This window comes from Ambystoma mexicanum, chromosome 6q (genome assembly GCF_040938575.1).
Source record: "Ambystoma mexicanum isolate Mex_15411 chromosome 6q, UKY_AmexF1_1, whole genome shotgun sequence".
NCBI classification, from domain to species: Eukaryota; Metazoa; Chordata; class Amphibia; order Caudata; family Ambystomatidae; genus Ambystoma; species Ambystoma mexicanum.
The window spans coordinates 1,576,800,510-1,576,814,585 of NC_090937.1; positions in this window are offsets into that span (position 1 = coordinate 1,576,800,510).

The window sequence follows — 14,076 nt, forward strand, 5'->3', positions numbered from 1 at the left end:
CCATCTGCCCACTGAACCCCCACCAGTGTGTCCATGTCTCCCCTGATCCCCGCCAGAGTGTCCATGCGCCCCCTGTCTCAACATTTTCTTACTCCCACCCCCCCCCCCCACTCCCTGCTCCTTGTGGAGTCCCCCTGCGACCCCATGATGATCTCCTGCCCCCTTTCCCTTTCTTGACTTATGCCCTGTTCCCCCTCCTTTTCTCCTCCCTATGCTCCCCTCCTTCACTTCCTTCCCTCTCTCTGTCAATTTCCAGTACTACCCCAATTGCCGTCATGCATAGTAATTCGTAGCCGCCGGTCTTTGCATCCTTCCTGCCCCCCCTCCACCTTTTTAAACTTTCTCAGCACTTATTCTTATCATCGGTTCCTGTGACCCCTGACCCCTGCCAGTGTCCTTGTGCCCCTGAACCCCCCTGTGTGTCCATGTGCCCCCTGACCTCCCTGCCAGTGTGTCCATGTGCACCATGTCCTCCGCCAGTGTGTCCTTGCACCCCATGACCCCCGCCAGTGTGTTCATGTACCCCCATGTCACTCGCCAGTGTGTCCATGTGCCCCCTGTCCCGCCATTTTCTTACTCCGAACCCCTAATCCCTGCTCATTGTGGTATCCCCCTGCTACCCTATGATGATCTCCTGCCTCCCTCTTTCCCTTTCTTGCCTTATGCGCTGTTACCCCTCCTTTTCTCCTTCCTCTCCCTCACCCTATCCTCCCCTCCTTGCCTTCCTTCCCTCCTTCTGTCAATTTCCGGTACTACCCCAATTGCCGTCAGGAATAGGAATTCGTAGCCGCCAGTCTTTGCCTCCTTCCTGCCCCCCTACACCTTTTTAACCTTTTTTCAGCACTTACTCTTATCATCGTTCCCTTTAACCACTGATAACAGCTTGTCCATTCCCCCTTTTTTCCTTCTTGTTATTATCCTCCGACTCCCTCCCTTTTACTATCTTGAACAGTTTTTGACTTAATGGATAGTCACTTGTTTGTTCCTTATCTCACTCCTTCTATTCCTCTCCCCCTACTTCCCTCCCTCCCCCTCCTCGTGTCACTCTTGCACTGCAACAATTGTCGTCAGGCATAATAATGTTACTGCTAGTTTTGTCTCCTTTTTCCCCCTTGACTGATGTCCTTATGGGATTCTAATTGATGTAAAAACATATATTTTTGGGTGGCAATAGCATTTGGTCAGCACTCACCGCTCCTCGTTCTGCCTTCAGTATGTCTCATACATTTGAATTGCCTTGAGTCAATCTTGATTGCTTAGATCTTCAGCATTTCCCTCTGCGGTTGGGAAGTCCATCACTTCAACATGAATTTGTGCTAGGTTGGACTCTGCCTTCAACCCTTAAAGAATTGGTGGTTTGTGTTTTTAGCATATTTGTTGCAACATGATCAGTGGTAATCAACTTTGGCCATGAACAATGGGAATTTTTTATTTACTAGAAAAAGGCTTTGGCCATTGGTTATGGTATTGTCTCCTAATGTTTGCAGTGTGAACATTGGTTTGCTGGTGGAACATGGTTATTTGCTAGCAAGGGGGATATAGGCCATAGTCTTTTATCCTTCTTGTTGCAGATTTGACAGGGGCGACTGCCGAATGCCATAGCAAGATATAGCATAAGAAAAACCTTGAAATTCAGTAAACTCTTCCATAGGTATGCATTTTTAATATTTTTATATATGTCAACAAATCTCTTGAAGTTAGGCAGATGTGGTGTCTTACTCCTGATTGTAAAGTGAAGAGAAAATACATCTGTGATTTTAGAATGATGTTCCTATCTTTCCAATGATTATGTTCCTTTCTTTCCAATGGAACAGTCATGTGAAAACGCAATCATAAATTAAGCAAATAAAATACAATATCAAATCTATTACTTTGAACAACACTGCATTCTATTTAACTTAAAACGGTGCATGCCTATACATGTAAACCTGGATTTAGCTTGGGGCAGTGCAGCCTCAAACCCAGAAACATAGGTCACAAGACTCCAGATCATGAGTTGCTTCTCCACAGTAAGATTCACCAGCATATAGCCTGTTTAAACCGGTTTTCCAGGCTATGATCACAAGGCAGCATTTGCCTCAAATGAAAATCCCATGTTTAAGCTTGTATTCATCAGTATTATGCAAAAGAGCTTGTTTGTGATGTAACACTGGAGACCTTGTGTGGCCTGAAGCAGTATTTTATTCAGATACAAATGAACAGAAAGGTTTATGTTGTGTCAAACAACCAAAATGTTTAATCAATTAAAATTATAAAACTTCTTAGGAACCTGAGACAAATTACAATTTGGTGTTTGTTTAGCAGATACGGCACGTGCCTAGTTTATAATGATTGAAACTGTGAAAATCATCAATAACAATAACAGCCAAAACACATATGCCCCAGTCCTGAGTTAAATGTCCCTGTGTGCAGGGCAACACACAGAATTTAATGGCCCTAGTTGCATTACATTATCAGACCTTTTTAAAGAGTTATCAGAAAAAACAAAATAGCCATTTTACAAGATAAGTGAGATTTCCCTTCCACCTTTTCACTTCATACAACTATGAGTGGATTTCTCTCCCACCTTTTCAAGTCACTCGATTGGGAGTGGATCACCACCACCTGAGATCACAAGATTAGGGAAGGAGTTTGGTTTATAAAATACCTTGCACACAGATATATAAAAAAGAGGAATGTTAATCAAAGGTAATGGCTGGTTGCAGATGAATATAAAGGGACCTTGTACATTGATGAAATTCAAACTGAGAGGATCCAGGCTGATTCCCAACAATAGAAAGTCATTTTTCAAAGTAATTAATTAAGCCCCAGTGCAAATCAAAATCTTTTCATAGTCCTGTCATAGTAACTACCCAGGAGTTTGGTTGCCTTTTGAGGAGACACTGTGGCAGTGAAAATAAAATGTACCGTGTTTTTCAATTGTAGCAAAGAACAAATGTAGATTTAATTTCCTTAAATCCCAATGTATTTTTGTATTGAGAGGCCCACTGTAAAACTTACACAGCAGGGGTAAAAATGAAATAATAAAATGACATCAAGGGACTTCCAGAGGAACTCCAATTTAAGATAATCATCACTCCCCACACATACTGAATTTCATGGGTTTTGTTGCAATAAATCGGTATATCTTAACTCTGTCTTCACTAAAGTTGTTCAATGAATTATGTGAGGGGTCAGTAATGCGAGTCGGACAACTGCTTGTACTTTTCTTAGTATCTGCCATTTTATTTTAAAACAAAAACTGCTAATAAAACCTAACTATGCCTACTCTAACAGGAATACCCTGCCTAGTCTAGGATCTAAGGGAAAATCTCCTAGCATATACAAACTAACCCTCACACTAAACAACAGAGCATATAAAGCAAAGCATAGGCAACATAAATAAAAGATTACCAAATGACCAGTGTTCTTGGATAACTCTCAATTATCCTGGTAGATCTCCTTCCATAAGAATGTCCATAGTCCATTTCTCCCAAAGAAAAGTAAAGTCTGAAATCAGTACATGAAAGGTTCCAAAGAAAAAAAAGTTCACCCAAACAAAAATCCACTGGTAACAGTTCCTTCTGTTGAAATGTTCCCCTTGCAATCTCCACAAAGGAAAACAGCACCAGTGGTGATCTTGGATAACCTCTGTCCAGGATACGATTGACAAAATTCAAACTTCTGCTTCAACACAGCTCTCCTTTTGTAACTTCTGCAGCGTCTTTGAAAAAACTTGTCAGGATGCTTCTTCTAAGGGGGTTGCTGTCTCCTGGATAACTCCCTTCTATAATTGGTAATGTGAAAGCTGGCTCCTTTGCTTCACAGTCTACTACTGATTCAACTACATTCAAGATAACGTGTTCTGACAGTGGTATAGACAACCACAGATGTATTGATTGTGATACATCTTGAAATGGTTATGAATTTGTCGGCCAACTTCAGACAAGTCTATTTGACTTTCACAGGTAGCCAAGGCACTCTACTTTCCGATGCCATAAGAAAGGGCAGCCTCTTTGCCTCTTCTGTCTGTCTTACACCTACCACTAGAATCTGTCATGGCTTCTAGACTGCTTCTCTTTCTCAGCTTCACATGTTGTTTGTCAGTTAATTTAACAAGTACCCAGCTCCCTTCCCCAGCTTTGTACATACCTTCTTGATTCCAGTAGTGGCACCAAATCTGTATTGCCACTCTTCCAATTTTGGATAACCCTGGCACCCTTGTATCAGAGGACACTGGATTGATAACAATTTCAACAACTTTAAAACATCGCTGTATAAGACTTAACAGAGCAGGTGTTACTTTAGAAGGGATTAGCTACTGGCTTGGGTAATATGTGTTCTTCTTATATCTTCAGCAACTTCTGCAACTCTTGCATTATTGTTATTGATGTTAAAAGTGTTGGGTTTCACTTCAGGAACGAAATTTGGTACACACTACTTCGCTTTGATGGTGAATATCAATTGAAAGACTTGCGTTCCCTTATTCATACAAAGCTCTGCTTTAACGTGAATCGAGAATCACAATTACAGACACGTGACCTTTATTTGATGGAGATACACTTCTAACAATTCGGGAAAGTCTGCTGATACCATGCAAGTGATTCTATCAGCATATTCCCTCTTGATTGGAGGCACGCGACCACTTCAGTATACTTTTAAAGGTAACAATGGGAAAGAAAAGCTTTCTTTCACATGCAAGCACTTAAACATCTTTTAAAACGTGCGCATGATACATTTCCCTTTGTTGAAAGACTTCCCGCAACAATGAATAATGTTTACTTACTGCTACGTGAGTGTTAAATTAGCTGGTTAAAATTACTGACAAGGAGTCTGGTGTGAATTGGAGTACAAAACCTTTATTTTTAGATAGGCTGACCTCTTACAAAATACATAGTGAATTTACACTCTGAAACTCCACCTAATAGTTAACATCTAGACCCGTATATAGTTTATTCTGTTTGGTGCGCAATAGTAATATCCACAATCAAAATCAAAGAAACCTATTGGTGCAACATGTGCAGTGGCCACGGCCGAAAGCCATGGCTAGTGGTTCTTGAATAAACTATGGTATAATAAACCCTTGAAATTCACTGAAAAAAACATTAGTTGAAGGACAGTTAAGGTGATCAATTTTAATGTAACAAAACCTTTGAAATTCAGCGGACTTGGGAAGTGATGATCATCTGAGCTGCAAAACCCATGGACAAATACATAACAGATGGGATGACATACAATGACATACAAAAATAGAAACTGGCAGGATAGCACAGTCGGTTGAGTGCTCTCTGCAGCAATCTGTATGTGATATGCAGGGTGCAGGTTCGAATGCCAGCTCAACCTTTCATATTCTGAGATCGATAAATGAGTCTTCTATGTACAGCACTTAGGCGTAGGTGCTATATAAATAGCACGTCATTATATCCCAGGGGTTATCAATTGGGGTTCACTGAGTTAAGATGATCATCACTTCATCAAGTCAGCCCCAGGATCAAATGAGCTTCTTCTAGCCACATTGGGTCTCAGAGTGCACAAGTCCTTTTTTGTCATTGGAAAACACATTGTAGACTGTCAAAGCAAAGGCCAGAGGTTCATTATATATATATATCTTTCAGTTTTCCTTGCCATGCTGACTTATACACAGTAAAAGGATTGTCAGTCTGGGCGAGCTTTGGTGTTCCTGTCTTTTTGTAGAGAGTCATCCTGGCTTTCTCTGCAGTTCTAAGGAGTGCATTCCATCAACTTTTTCCTGGTTCCATTGTGGATCGGGTTATTGTTTTAAAAAAAAAAAAAAAAAAATATATATATATATATATATATATATATATATATATATATATATATATATATATATTTATATATGAATATTGAAGGCAAGATGCAAAATATTAAAAGGATCTTGTGTAAAAGAAAGTGTAACATTTAAAATCACCAGTTTCTGTTCTACAAAAATGGCTTCAGTTTCTGTCCAGCAGTGACCTTCCACTATCTTGTATCTAAAACATCTCTTTGAAGCCACAGCAGTGACAAAGAAGGAATTTATGGTGGGTTGGGACCAGCGACTGGGTAAATAAGGGCAGCCCTTAATGGGTTGCCGTTTCGAAAATACTTGGATTTAAAACTCAAATTTGTGGTCCATCTATGTAACAGACATCAGAAGGTGCTTTATGAGTGAGGGGTGACCATTCTTGACTGAACCTGGTGAGGCCTCTAACCAAGTCCTGATGTTTCCACTGAGTATGCAGAAGCCTTGAGGACGTTCCTGAGCACAAGCACCCAGAGATATTTAGTTAATTTAACCTGCCTAACCAAACCTTGTCTTGTGGGGATCTATGTGATGTAACTTTTCTCTTTATTGATTGGAGGGCAAAGTAGACCCCCAGTATTTTCTTACCAAATAATAATTGAATTAATTCCCCTATGGCCAACTAGCACAGGGTGATTTTGTTGAAATTCAAACTCAACAAAATGCTTCCAGTGTGAATAAAAATATAGTCTATTAAAGTGCTTGAGTACTCCTATTTCTTTTTGCCAATTCAAAAATTCCCTAAAGGGAGGAGTGCATAAAAAACGAAATCCCCCACTCTTCTCCAATTCTCAGACCCTGCCTTAAAGCAGAATGCTGAATGAAAACTAAATATCTGGGTTTTTGTGTGCTGGGTCAGAAAGTGTCCTCCCAAAGTTAAACAGAGTGGTGTCATTGATGTGAAAGCATACCTTCTACTGAAAGTGATCTAGTGGCTCCCGAGAGAAGGGAGATTGTTCATTGCACTCTGGTGAAGAAGGAAGTGTTTTATATATATATAAAAAAATGTGTTGGTTTTTAAATGTCGGTTGTGTATATTTCCAAGTGTGAAGGAAGATTAAAGCAAGAGAGCATTGCAACTGTAATTGTTTTTGCCAATAGAAAAGTTTTGTATATCATTTAAATTAAACTTCATATAAAGCATAGTGTGAAGCTTGTGATCTTGTCATGTTTCAAGGTGCTACATGCTGTTAAAAAGAAACCCCAGGCAATGTTTTTTGACTGTGCATGCCGAGGTGGCCAAAGAGTTTGTGATCTTTGTCATCCGGAACCAACTATTTTTTTCAATTTGCGAAAAGAAGTCTTCGCTGCATCAATGGTTGCCACATACATATCTCCTACGCATAAATGGAGGCTCATGGTTCTCAGTTTTTGATTCATGACAAGTGCATTGTTTAACAGGCTATTCAATCTACTGCAAAGTCAATACAGTGCTTGGCAGTTGTTCATGAATTGTTAAAATACCACTGTTTGCTGGAACTCTGAGAATCATGGAGGTATACAGAGGAATAGATGTGTGCAAAGTAATGCAAAAGTAATCTGATTTGGCATTGATTGTTGAAATCTAGCAGAATAAAGTGAGATTTTTGCTCCCGTGCAGAGAGTTTAGAAGGGTGCAAAACGGCATTTTTAAAATTAGTAGCATTGAAATGGAAAATGCCAGGAAACATCTCCTAGCCAAATTATGTATGTGTGGAGAAAGGCCTGAGAATGAGGCTGAATGATGGCAAGCTAGACAAATACAAGAGATCACATCGGTAAACACTGACATTTCACAGGATAATGGGATTTTAAATAATGCTCTAGGCGGGTTTCACATTACTCAAAATATGCATGAGGAAGACACTAAAATGGCTCAACTCACAGTTCAGTTATATTTTCCTTTGCAATTAATCGAGGAGTGATTGCAAAATAAAGTGGCCAGTATGATAGATCAGACTAGAGACCTGAAACAGGCTCAGCAATCACTCATGCAATTGGAAGATAAAGTACTGCAAAGCCAGATTTCAAAGTTCAAATTAAAAAACACATCAATAAGAGAGTATTGAGTGAGAATGCAGTTCTCTACACTCCAGGACACACAGAGAATGTGTGGAAAGCTTGAGCAGACTTCAATACAAGGTGAATGATCAAACCACTTACAACAGTGCTCCCATGGATATTTCTGGCAACCCACCCCAGCACCTACTTACCTGTTGGTGCACAGCTCGTTGTGTGCCGCCATCTCCTCCTTCCCTCTGCAATGCTGGTTCCCTTCACTTACATGGATGGGAACCAGCAGCGCAGGGTCCCCTTTTTTTAATTTATACTTTATTTCATCGCGAGCGGGGGACACCCCTGCATCCCCCGATGCAATTATAGTGAACAAGGGGGATGGGGGACCCACGCAACCCCTGCTCCCCTTGTTCACTATATTAGCACCAAATGATACATTCATTCGAAATGTACGGCTGTACGAAATGTTTGTATAGCCGAAATTCAAAAAAATATACCATTCGTTTTTTTTTCTAATATTTCTGCAGATACCACCATCTACCACACCTGATGCTGACAAGGATGGTGGAGGTGGAAACTACCCCTCCTTTGGACCTGGGGATTGGGGGGCTGAAAATACTCCTCCAGCTGACATGCAGAATGAGGGGCATAGGATACCCGCCTCCCAGGCCCAATCGAATGCTGGCCAGGCAGGGTATCAGCAAAATGACCCCTCTGACCCTGCCCCCTATGTATGTCCTCAATACAAGGGTACAAAACTGATTCTGGGGTATGTGTACACTCTCCCGACAGAGGGGGTGGGGGGCCAGACCAGGTAAGTACTTCACCAGGAAACTTCCCTCCAAATGTATTCCCATACCTCCCCCCAACCTTACCTTATCAAACAGGAACCCTCAAAATCCTAACTTCCAAAACAATACTCCTCCTTCTCACCGGTTCCAGGACAATAGATCCCTAAACCAAGGAGAAGGGAGAATCAGGACTGAAAATTATGAGAGAAATTACCAATCCTTGAGCCACTTCGCCAAAAGAGACATTTACTCTTTTATGGAGCAGCAGATACAACCCAGAGAGAGTTACACATGTGGAGCGACAGGTCCAACAATTGGCTGTCGACCCGAGGCACATAATGAGGGCTCAGTGAAACCCTCAACCTAACCATGCTCCCCAGATCCCCCCAACACCCGGGTATGATGCCCGAGGTGGAAGGGTAAATGACTGAAGGAAAGTCCCGCAATCAACAGCTTCCTGCGTATGGGGCCCTAGTTGAAGGCAGATGCCAAGCCCTTGAGGAAGCTTCCTTTCTTACCAGAACAGAACCTCTTGAAACCTCGCAGCCTGGTAGTGAATCTTCTAACCTCTGGAAGCTAGGACCCAAAGAACAGAGGGTAAATTGGAGAAGTCAAGGAAATCTTCTCTTTTAGGAATGGAAATCCCTCCAAAAGAAACATGGGTCCCAAGAGACCCCGACTCTGACAGGATAGGTAGCAACCTGTACTCCTGTTGAGCAACGGCATGTGGCTAAGCTCACAATATAAGAACATGTTCAAATACATAGCGTAGTGTGCCATGCCGCCAGCTCACACATCACAAAAAGAAGACAGATGCTGATGATTATAAGCCCTGATGAACATAGCGTAGTGTGCCATGCCGCCAGCTCACACAACACAAAAAGACGACAGATGCTGATGATTATAAGCCCTGATGAACATAGCGTAGTGTGCCATGCCGCCAGCTCACACATCACAAAAAGAAGACAGATGCTGATGATTATAAGCCCTGATGAACATAGCGTAGTGTGCCATGCCGCCAGCTCACACATCACAAAAAGAAGACAGATGCTGATGATTATAAGCCCTGATGAACATAGCGTAGTGTGCCATGCCGCCAGCTCACACATCACAAAAAGAAGACAGATGCTGATGATTATAAGCCCTGATGAACATAGCGTAGTGTGCCATGCCGCCAGCTCACACATCACAAAAAGAAGACAGATGCTGATGATTATAAGCCCTGATGAACATAGCGTAGTGTGCCATGCCGCCAGCTCACACATCACAAAAAGACGACAGATGCTGATGATTATAAGCCCTGATGAACATAGCGTAGTGTGCCATGCCGCCAGCTCACACATCACAAAAAGACGACAGATGCTGATGATTATAAGCCCTGATGAACATAGCGTAGTGTGCCATGCCGCCAGCTCACACATCACAAAAAGACGACAGATGCTGATGATTATAAGCCCTGATGAACATAGCGTAGTGTGCCATGCCGCCAGCTCACACATCACAAAAAGACGACAGATGCTGATGATTATAAGCCCTGATGAACATAGCGTAGTGTGCCATGCCGCCAGCTCACACATCACAAAAAGACGACAGATGCTGATGATTATGAGCCCTGATGAAAGACGTTTTCTAATCTGAAATGCATTGGCATCCGCTGCATCTCATTCTACCTTAAATTAATAAAAAAACTACAAGAACCTATGAAATACTTCTTACAAAAGGAATTCCAAGAAGGATTTAAAAATATATTAGAATTTTCGAACTATCTTACGTAACCATTGAGTGAGAATTAGGGTGTGAAGCACACACCAAAGACGTGTTTGTCTAGGTCTCTTCACATTTTCATTTACATTGTGAGTGTGAGACATTCTCTCCTCTTCTTCTCTAACACTCACTCCTAATCCTCCTCCTCCTACTTGTGTTCCACAATAGGCTTTTCCCAGCGACATTATGTATGGGGACATTATGGGTGGGGACATTATTACCTGAAACCGATCATTCTGCTGTCCTCTTAGCTGCCTCCAAATGAGCTCTGTCTCCAAACTCTCTCCAGTCTCTCTCATACTTTCCACCTTTATTGTTGTGACCAGCCCCTATGGAGGGTCTTGTCTCTATGGTTTTTAGCTCTATACAGTGTGGGATAAGGAATTGGCGGATCCCTGCCCCTTGGTGGTTTTCTCCCTGAATGCCACACCCTGGCTCGGCCCTATTGGAGGACACCCAGCGGGATGGGTTATGGTGTGGACAATTTTGCTTTGGCTTTGGGATTGTTTATCCCTGACTCCTCTCGGACTTTGCTTTCCTCTCTTCTTGCGAGTCGTTCCTTGACGCTGCAGTAGGTCCTTTACTCTAATCAGCACCTCCCCGTAACCTATCATTCCAGTCCTCCGCCGTTCTTCAGGATAATACATTTTTTCTCCTTTATGGTACGATTGACGGCAACAGTATTCCTCCTCATTTTATTTTTAAACCCCATGGTCCAGTAAGCCAGAACGTCTTGTAACCGGGGACGTTACCTATCTAACGGTAGTAACGCTCCAGTGCCTATTAATCCTTAAATTTTGCATTTCCAACTCTGCTCATCTCCTATTTACTTTCATCTATCTTCTTTTCTACAGCAACCGCCAACCCACCCACATATCTTCGGTACAGTCCTTCTCTCTAGCCGCTTTAAAGGGGTAAGAAGATATTGGAGAAGTTAGTGATAGGGTGGCATTGAGCACAGATACGGATACTTAGAGTTAACTTTCATTCCTTTATTATATAGTTAACATCAGAGGGGCACAGGATTCGCAACCAGCAGGAACCACTTCCTGACCTGCATCTCTTATCACCAGAAGACTGCATCAAGGATTCAACGAACCTCAGCTGCTCTTCTCAGGGTTTTTTCCCTTCAGGGTTTCCCTGGGTTGCTTTCTGTATCCAAGCTTTATGCTGGGAACCAGAAGGTATCTCAGGTAGATTCCCACTCTCTACCAACAGGAAGACATCCTAGCCTGCAACAGCCCAGAGGTCCATACGAACACAGATGGGTGATTTCTGGCAGCTTCCCTGACTTTGGGTGAGAAATTGTTTATTGATTCATAGCCTAGCATAACAGCACCTCACCAATTCTCTGTCCCCTGGAGCAACAACACCTCTCAACTCACTCCTCTAACTGTTGGTATTCCACAAGGCTCTGTCTTGGGTACGCTCTTCTTAACACTCTACACCGCTGCTCGTAGGGTACTAGTCTCCTACTTTTGGTTCTTGTACCAACTCTTTGCAGATGACAACCAAATCGTCTTCTCATTTCCTGACCTCTCCTCTGATCTCTCTATCAAAATGTCCAATTATCTCTCTGCCATTAAATATTGGATGTCTTTGCATTCTCTGATGTTAAACTCGACCAAACAAAACAAAGGTGCGCTTCTTCCCAGCCAAAATCTTTCTCCCAACTCTTCCTCTGCCTATCCAGTTCCCACCTGACATGCTCCCCTACTCTTCTGCTGGTAGGGTACCTTTCCGAGTAGTTGCCTATGGCAGGAGCAGTGGGGATTGGTATGGGCTCATAGGATCAGCGGCCATATTGTCGTTGGTGCTTCGTCCGTTTGGGGGTCTCTCGGGATGGAAGGTAGTTTTGGATTTTCCCTCTTCACCATCATGGTCACATCCTGATCCCAGCTGTCCGTACCACTTAACTGCTCTTAAAAATGTCCAGTGCTGGTTGTCCTTAATATATGCATGTTCACTTATGTTTTGTCCCCAGTGACTGTTCCATTTACTCCTCTCCCCAACCAGGTCAGAATGGCCTTCAAGCTCACTGCTTCCCATCAAATCTGATTTCTTATCTATTGTATGTTCTTTTGTGAACAATAGAGCATTGTTCCTCCTGTACATAAGTAAATGAATAAAAAATAAAGAATTCTCTTTGGACTTTAAACGAAGGATAACATCTTGGGAGCAATCAGATCCCTCTACTGGCTTCACTTTCCTCAGAGAATTACGTTCAAGACCTAATGAATCAGCCACCATATATACCACAGCATAGGTACACGTTTCATCATCAATGAATTCACAAATATTGGCCAGAAATAACACTGAGATCTACCGACAAAATATGATTGGTTCCACCCACAATGGCAGAGCCTCCTCGTACGTACAAGCTAGCAAACTGTGGAGTTCCCTTCCCTCACACATTGGTGACTTGGATGATCACCTGCTTTCTGGAAGGCTCTAAAAAGTTGCCTGTTCAATTCCACTTACTTATCTACTCCATTCATCGTCTTGCTCATCTTCAGCATCAAGGTACACTAGGGTGCACAACGCACTTTTTAAATCAATAAATATAACCTTCCCCATGGTGTCTACAGGCCCAGCATCATGTTGCTTGTGGCCACATCTGGCCTCATAGTGTCCCAAACATTCATCCTCAATGTTAGGCACATGTCCCTGATCGCACCAAGCAAACTAGAGGAGTCAACGTTGGGAGGAGAGGGAACAACTGCGTCAACAGCAGCAAAGGCCATTCTGTTACATTAATCCAGTTCAACTTTATTTCGATCCAACACAGATCATGTTAGTGTTCATGGCATTTACATTTTCATCCAAGTATGTCCAGCCAGCTGACAAATACTCCTGAAATACTCCTGAACAACAGCAGGAGCGGTGTGGGCTACTAGAGTACATTCTGAACGCCTCACTCATCCTATCCACGAACAAAACTGGGAAACTAGAAGGCCGGTGGTTTAGGGGGAAATGACCAAGAAAATACCCTCTCTAAATTAGAAAAGCAAAGAAATAACTCAATTGACTTTACCTTTGGTCATGGGGACACACACAGCGCAGGCGTGACAAGCATTCAATGTGGGGCCACACCTAATAATATTGACTTTCACCATGGCATCTCACAAGGAATCGCCAACCCGGCCTAAAGACATACTACTAGAACATGTCGGTGCTGTCCATGGTGCTAGACTCACATCAGGACCAGTAACAAAGGAATATTAACCCCTTACTATCATTGGGTTGGATGGACAAAAAAAAAAAAGTTTCACCACTTTCTTGGAGCAAGACACACTTTTGCAAGACTCACAAACCACAGACATGTTCAGTTATTATATTACCTCCGGGTTATTAAGACAAGCCATCTGCTTTTCATTTTAGAATTCGATTTTGTGGTAACCTACTGCCCAGGAGTAAGGAATATGGAGACCAACGCCCCCTGTTGATTGGACATGGGGAAAGATGAGCACCAGATATCTGAACCACAGCTGATAGGCAACATTTCAGTATGCTGAAAATGGCAGAATGGGTAGCGCAGGACCCCCGCGCCTCGTCGAGAGCAAACTACCTTATCAAGGATCCCTGCTGTATGTGCCTAACGTAGACCTACAACTCAGTGTCATCAAGGAAAACCATGGTTATTTGGCTGTGACACATCCCAGAGTACAGAAGACCATACACCTGCTGCAATTAACGTATTGGTAGCAGATACCACCCCGAGATGTACGTCTATACATAGAA